The 7,870-nt window shown below is 28.6% G+C and overlaps 1 long non-coding RNA gene across 1 annotated transcript; it reads left to right on the top strand.

Annotated features, from left to right (window-relative positions):
- The first annotated feature begins 508 nt into the window (after positions 1-508).
- Positions 509-2,891, top strand: LOC145307478 (uncharacterized). Its single transcript, XR_013875491.1, has 4 exons — positions 509-566; positions 1,261-1,302; positions 2,427-2,475; positions 2,798-2,891. It is a non-coding gene; the product is annotated as an uncharacterized LOC145307478 (long non-coding RNA).
- The last annotated feature ends 4,979 nt before the right edge of the window (positions 2,892-7,870 follow it).

Here is a 7,870-nt window from a genome sequence, read left to right as displayed (position 1 = left end):
CACCACTTTTCTCAGATGATCATTGATATCTAAGTATTCACCAAAAAAATTTGGGTCTCTATCTTATTCATAAAAGTGAAAATGTAGAATTATTTAGGATTTTTCTAATTACTACTACTAAACTTAAAATGTCATAAAGTCGCAGCTCTCTATCATATAATTACTAAACTTAAAATTTCATGAGGTCACGGCTCTCTATCTTACCTACAAAAAAATAACATTGAAAAAACTAGAGGGAGGGGCATACTGTATGTATATCTATCCACATTTTTATCATGCTTTGCTACTTATGGATGTTGTCATTTTGTTTATTTAAAAAATAAAAATCAAATACTCCAATCTAATTCAAATATCAACATGAAATAAAAAATTTAATTCATTTCATAAAAAATAGAAAAAAAGTTTTTGTCAATGAGAGTTTATTAAGGATTATTGGAGCACTATACATTTATACAATAAAGATAATGATGAATTATAATATCAAAAAAATATATTTAATTTCAGAGCCAACAAAATGTACTTATCCACTTTGTGGGTAAGCATCATTTGTGTAATTTTAAGTCAAGGTAGGTTTTAATGTTTTATGTTAGAAACAAAGACTGGAACATCTATTACAACAAAAGTTAACAAATTTTAATTTGGTTCTAACAACAAATAAAAAACATTGAGTATAGTTTATTTTAGTTTACTAAGAAATCAAATTTAATCAATTACTTAAACAATAGGATGATTTAATCCTATCATATAAAGTAGCTTTTTTTTAGCAGTCTGTTAAGCTTGGTAACCACTGAACTAATTTGGGTAAAATTCATTGAGGTCCTAATATGGTTTTTATGCTATATTTCTGTCTCTTCAACCTTCAAATACAGAGTTCCTCTATGCAAGGGGTACAGTTTATATTTTAAAATCAGCTTGCTACTAAATAATTATTTTCTATAACAGCTTTAAATTATTATTTTTAGAATGTGTAAATTGATAATTAGATTTAATAGGGAAGAAAGGGACACTAGACTCTAAGTTATTCTGGTATACAAAGTTTTAAAAGCAAAGTTTCTCATTCAGAGGCTTTAAAACTTTTTCAACAATTTCTTACAGAAAAAATTTGATAGACTTTTCATTTAATAATACTAATATATAGAAGGGGTAATTTTGTTTATAATATGGAGAATTACACAATTTATTGTTAGTTGTCCTAACTCTTGAGATCTCATGTATTCAAATATTTAGTGTCATCTCAATTTTACAGATATTGTATTTTAGGTACCAATGTGCTTGCATGTAAGAAAAGTTCTAAACCTCAAGGTAATTAAACAATCAATCAAAATTTTACAATATAAACCCTACAGTGGTGGTTCATCCAGTTAATGCTTGTGTAATTGCAATATTATGAAACATTAAAAACATTGAACAACAAATTCATTTACCAACCCTTGACACCCTGCTTGAGAAATATTGGAGAAATATTCTTTACCCAGCACTTTTATGGAATTTTAGGTAGATACCTCTAACTCCAATTTGCATTTGCCTTAGCAACCTTAAATGAAAATAAGTATTAAATCATTATTAAGATATCTTGTCAGCTGCTATTCAGTTAAAAAATATAAAAATAATATAAAAAAAAAACTTGGATTACAGCTGATCATAAAATTCTTTCTTTGTTTCTCAATATACAGTAAGACCCACAAGTTTTTGTAATTTTCTTTTTGAAGATAGACAGCAGGAATTTTTATCAATTTTTTTGATTTAACAAGTTCACATTTTACATATTTTCAAAAAGTTTCATTAAGATTTGCTTATTGGTTGGGATGCTAAATCAATTCCTAGATTTTAAAGTTTTAGTGATTTTTTAAACTCAAATTGAAGATAGATGGCTGAAATTTTCAGGGATTCTACATTCTACATATTTCCATCAAGTTTCATTAGGATTTACACATTGGTTGGGATGCAAGATCGATTCTCATAGTTTTCTTCTAGTTAAGTCTCTAATGGAGATGGTTAATAACAATATGTTAATCAAAAGCTTTTTGAATTCCTGACACAAACATAATTAAGTTTTTCTATATCATTTTCTGTGAGGGCAAGAACTAAGGGACATTGACATAAAATTGGGTATTACAACCTTATATTTTTTACAATTGTACATCAAATGGACAAGGTATGAATATGATATACTAAATGATAAAGTATTTAGGATTTCTTGGATGCTCAAGTAACAAAACCTGCATTGAATCTGGCTTCAAATAATGAATAAGGCTAAAAAAAGCACAACAAAACTTTTAGTAGAAACTATTTTAGGGAAATTATATTTTATAGATAATAATGTAAGGGTCCTTTTTTTGGATTTATCCAACCAAGCAGCCACAAGAACAATATAAAAAAAAACAAAAAATGTTTGTTTTAAAGAAAAAAAAAAATATTTAATTTAGTTACAGATGATGAAAGTTTTGATTATGATACTGGAGATAGCATGATCAGGTAATAACCTCTCAGCATTAGTGTAAAAACATGTCACCTTGATATCTGATATATAACAATTTTCAGTATACAAATGATGTTAAAAATAGTACCTACAACTTGATGCACATTACAATAGTAAGAGTAAGGGATATGCCTTTTCCAATAAACAGGCACATTGCCATGTACTTTTATGAGTTCCAAACTAATGACTTGCAATTAAAGGGTTAATTGTCAGTTGGATATTACTTTACCTCATTAGAATCACTCATATTTATATATGTATACATTACTAAATATTATCAACATATAGATTAATAAAGTTAATCTTTCAATGCTTTAGGAATGCTAGTTATCGCTGGAAAGATGGCATTATCCATTACCGATTCATTGACATTCAAAGAGGTGAAGGATATGATGATAGTGAAAGAAGGTAATTAAATTTTAAGACAGTAAATTCAAGCTTCTATTTCAGATAAATAGCCTAATTTCCTAGTAAATATTTGGGTGACCTATATAAACACTCTATTTTTTTATTGTCTGTTGCAAATTGCTAGACAATCCATTCTATATAATTTTGTCCCTCCCTTTCTTTGTCAGTAATTCAATGTCATTTCAAATTCATGGCGAACCCCACCTGAAAATGTGTTATGTTAGAAAAAAACCTGTGGAAATGATGATGTCAGGACAAGCTTCTCCTAAATCAAATTAGTTCCTCATATTAGTCGAAAATTTTCTTGTTCCTTTGGTGATCAAATTTTACTTTTTTCTTTGGAGTACCTTCAACCTAACCCTCTTTACTGTCTTATTTTGTCATTCATGTTTATCATGCAAAATTGCTCCTATTCAATTAGAATAGACAGATATTGGAGCTTTCTAAATATATTTATAGCTCTAATACTTTTTCTGATATCTTTTTTCAAAGTATTGATGTAAAATTATTTTTGTTAACAGCAAAAAGGTGAAACTTTAAATTAGATATTTTAGAAAAAAATTTAAGTATTTTCATATATTAAATCTCACTAATATTGCACACAATTAAGAAAATTATACAGTTAAAGGCAGCCTATATGCTAAAAGACTGCCACAAGTAGACCCAATACCCCAAACTTTTAATAACAAAAAAGTTCTAGGCATTTCAAAAAGACATTGTATATACAGTGAAAGATTTTCATTTCTCATAATAGAAATTATTAAATTCCGTTGCCTAGACACAAAATTATAACCTTATCTTTGTCAGAAAATTAGATTTTATTTTTACAATAAAAACACCACATTTCCTAGTCAAAATCTCTAAAAAAAAATCAGTTTAATTTGCATTTTTAAATTCTAAAATTATAAACAAAATAGAAGAATCTTAAGTATTTCCAAGTAGATTAAAACTTAAACAACTTATTCTTGTTTATTTTTTTCTAATAATATTTGAATAGGACTTGGTAATTAAAATAGTAATTTAAAGATTTTAATGTATGATCTCACATGTAATAAAAGTAGCAATTTAATCTTAGACCATTGTTTTGTTAAAAGCACAACATTATAAACCATTACTGAGGTTTTAAATTAAAAATATAAAATTATTTTGAAATATGAGTTTTTGTACCTTAAAAACATTTTAAATTTTAAAAATGCATTAATAGGCAATTTTTAATTATAATTGGATTAGATTTAGTATTCTACTGGCTTTGTATTTCGATTTCCATTGAATGTAGATAGTTTTAGGCACTTTAGCAGTCCAATTTGGTCAATTTGAAGCAATATTAAAGATATTTATGTGAAGATACCTTTATTTTTCTCTAAAATATCTTATTTTATTGTTCACCTTTTTGCCTTTAAGATGATTTGAAAAAAATAGTTTGAAATAAAATATCTAAAAATTATCAGAGCTAGAAAAATGTTAGAGACCATTTTGAAAAGCTCCAATATCTGTCTACTGGAAAAGACAAATAAGACAATGAAGGAGGTTAGGTTAAAGGTATTACAAAGAAAAAAATATTTATTTTTCACCGAAAGTAATTAAAAAATTTGATAGAATTAATTCAAATTAGGGGAGGCTAGTTCTGAACTCATTTTAAGGTCCCAGTACACTATTTGAAAACTTGCTCCTCATGGGGTTTTTCTAACTTAATAGGTGTCCAGGTGCAATGGCAAATTTGATTAACATTTCCATGCTATCTATAGTCAAAGTTTTTTATATTATTCAAGGTGTCTTTAGTTATTTGATATTAGTATTTCTTTGGTTTCAAATTCATGTTAAATTTAGGTTTTTAGAAACTCAGAAAATAATAATCCAAAAGCAAATGCAACTACTGGAGGCGCAACTTTCAGGTATTTTTTTTCATTTTATTATTAAACAGAAGTGTTTCATGTTTCTAATTTGTCCATGATTGATTTAAATTGTAAAACAATCCCAAAAATCAATCACATTTCCCACCCCCTTCTCATGAGCAAAAACTGGATGGTAGCCTATGTTAATCTATTAATTCAATTAAGGTTGTATCAGATTTATTGATCTGGATGATAATCCAGATCCTGAACTTTTTAATGGACAAGAATTGCACATTACAAAATGGAATTTATATAGATGCCATGGAACAATAGGTATTACTTTGAGAATTTTTTTATCTTGAGGAATTACATCTTCCTTATATCTATTGTAAAATACCAAGAACAGTACAGTTTGTCTTTATCAAAATCTCTCTGTAAATCATCAATGAATATTGTAAACAATATTACTCCAAAAATTGAAATATTAATGTTATGTAATTCAGACCAAGATTCTTCAACTTATTTCTGGTTTCTTTCACTCAGATTGCGTTTACCTTGTATACCAGCATTATGAACCCTTTATGGTTGGGACCCTTGCTTCACCTTAATTAATCCCCCCCCCCCCTTATATCTCAGCTTCTTATAGAGTGAGAGAGCTAAAGTGAGACATAAGTCAAATTTCACTTCCTTAACACTTTTATCTAAAATTTATTTTTAAGTTCCTTTTTCACTTAAAATTTAAAAGAGTTGTAATTTCCTTATTTTTAAAGCTACAAGAAGCATTTTTGTATAAAATGTTTATCTTTATGTAAATTTTATATTAGAAATCTTAACACTGAATTTTGATGCGGCAGCTGCTAGCTGCCACTGCTTGCTTAAATTTAAAATTTGACGTCTCTAAGGAAAATATTGCGATCACAAAAGTCTGGAGATTTCTGGATTTCTGAAATTCTCTTGACCACCTGAATTTCATATACTAATATACATATATCCTAAGTTCTACTTAGGATATTTTAGAATTTTGGTAACCTTGTTTAAGTCAAAAAAATATTTTTGCTCTTTACCTGAATGGCCTTGCCAGGTTTGCTGGCATCCTGTGTCCACCATGATAAAGATATTAAAAAATTTCAACTCTCAGTTATGTGCCATACCCGCATTTGTAAAGTCACTTAGTTATGAACCTCTAACTTTCACACACAGAAAATGAGAGGGGGTGCATTCTACGCCCCTCCCCCCTCTTCAACTGTTAATGTAAAGTATATCATGAGCAATATAATCAAAAGCTTTCACTGCATTAATTAAGGAACACTCAAACAACATTATCTCCATGATTTAAAGATTTATTGATAAAATCAATTATTATAAGAATTGCATTGTTAGTGACCTATCTTTGAGAAACTTGAACCAATCTTTATCAAAGAAATCATTAGCATACAAAAAATACAATAACCTTCTACAAAATATTTTTCAAAATAGAATTTTCAGTTTTTACAAATTAAAAATTTTATCATTTTACATAACTTATTTAACTTATCCAAATTTTTCAGGATCATATTCTCCATCAACACTAAATCTTGGCCCTGTGTGGTGCTATACTGATAATGGTATAATTTTGATAGAATTTTCATTATTCTGTACCTAATATTTTGGGATATGATTAAAGCTTAAAGTCATCAAAACGCATTTTTTAAAGACTTACATTTAGATTAACTAGAGTTATATATGTTATTGATACTCCCTACCCTAAACAATCAGGGCCCCCTCAGTCTCATTTTATTTCTAGGCACCATACAGTTTCAAGATTAAATGACTTTTAAATTTTCTAATTTGTGATTGAGGAAAATTGATTTCATATCAAAATTTCAACTAGAGTGGTCACAGTGACTGATTAAAGTTACCTATTAGTCATAAATATGTAATATATCTATAAGTTTAAAGTTTGAGTCTGTATGTTGAATAGAATAATAATAAGAAAGGTTGGTGAAAATGCCCTCCCCCCTCAGATTTATTAGGGTTAAAGACAACTGGAAAGATTGCAAGCATGATTTGAAATGAGATCAAATTTTCAATTTATTCTAGTGCATTATGGATAATTGGAATTTGCATACCCCCTAATAGATCTAAACTATCTTTTCTTGTTTCATTGGCCAAATCAATTTTGCAGTATCAGTACATCTTTTTGCAATCTCTGCTATTTTAAAATCTGAATAAAACTTATCTGCAAAATGAGATCTTATAGAGGGTACCTTGATAGTAAATAAGGGGTGCCAGGAGATCTCGTGATAATTGAGCTACTAGGCTACCAAGCAAGGCCTGCTAGGAAGGGTAAAATGGTTACATTTTGTTGTAAGCAATCAGTTTAAACATTATAAATGTTCTCCCAATCATCAATAGACTTGATTAGAACCATTAATTCATCATTCTAAGACAATTTTTTTTTCATTCAAAAATCATCCTTCGTTTGCCTCCTTCTCAACTTTTTCAGATGGGGATAAAATTTTGTTTTGTCTTGGATTATGGTATTATCAAGCCAACTATGTCCAGGGAGAACTTTAAAGTGGTCAACTTCAGCAAAACATTTGATATCTAACCCTTATAATCTGGTCAGCTTGCAGGGGACCCACTGAGAAGGTCTCACCAAAAGTTGTCTCAGCGCCTTGTTAGCTCAGATATCAAGCCAGCAAGCTAAGAACAGCACTTATAGATGCCCAAGTGGGACACTGTTGAGGTTTCACTGTACGTCCACTTATAGCTTGCCTAAGTCAAACTGAAACTCAAATCTGATATTGAATGCTCCAACCTGTTATCTCAGCTAATAAGTTTGGAATTTATCTCAAAATGTTTCAATAAAAGAGCTACTCTTTAGTTTAAAAGTTCATCCATCTTTGTACAAAATTTTTTTCTGGTTGATTTGTCAACTGTTTATTCGTGTTTCCAATAAAGGAGATCATGAATATGTCTTTATACAAAGTGAATATAATTGAGTCATATTAATAATATCAAAATGTATTCCTATCAATCTATTGATTGCTAGATATAAAACCATGCTTTGCTTTTTAGAGACAAGTATTTTTTGTGATAAGAATTTTTTGAGATTTAAAAAGAATACACATAATTGATGGTCCTGAGATTAGCTCAGTTTTATGTATCA

The sequence above is a fragment of the Acartia tonsa genome, chromosome 15 (assembly GCF_053477335.1).
Source record: "Acartia tonsa isolate MP-2025a chromosome 15, ASM5347733v1, whole genome shotgun sequence".
Taxonomy (NCBI): Eukaryota; Metazoa; Arthropoda; class Copepoda; order Calanoida; family Acartiidae; genus Acartia; species Acartia tonsa.
Note: the sequence above shows the minus strand (reverse complement) of the source record. Positions and strands in the feature narration are given on the sequence as shown.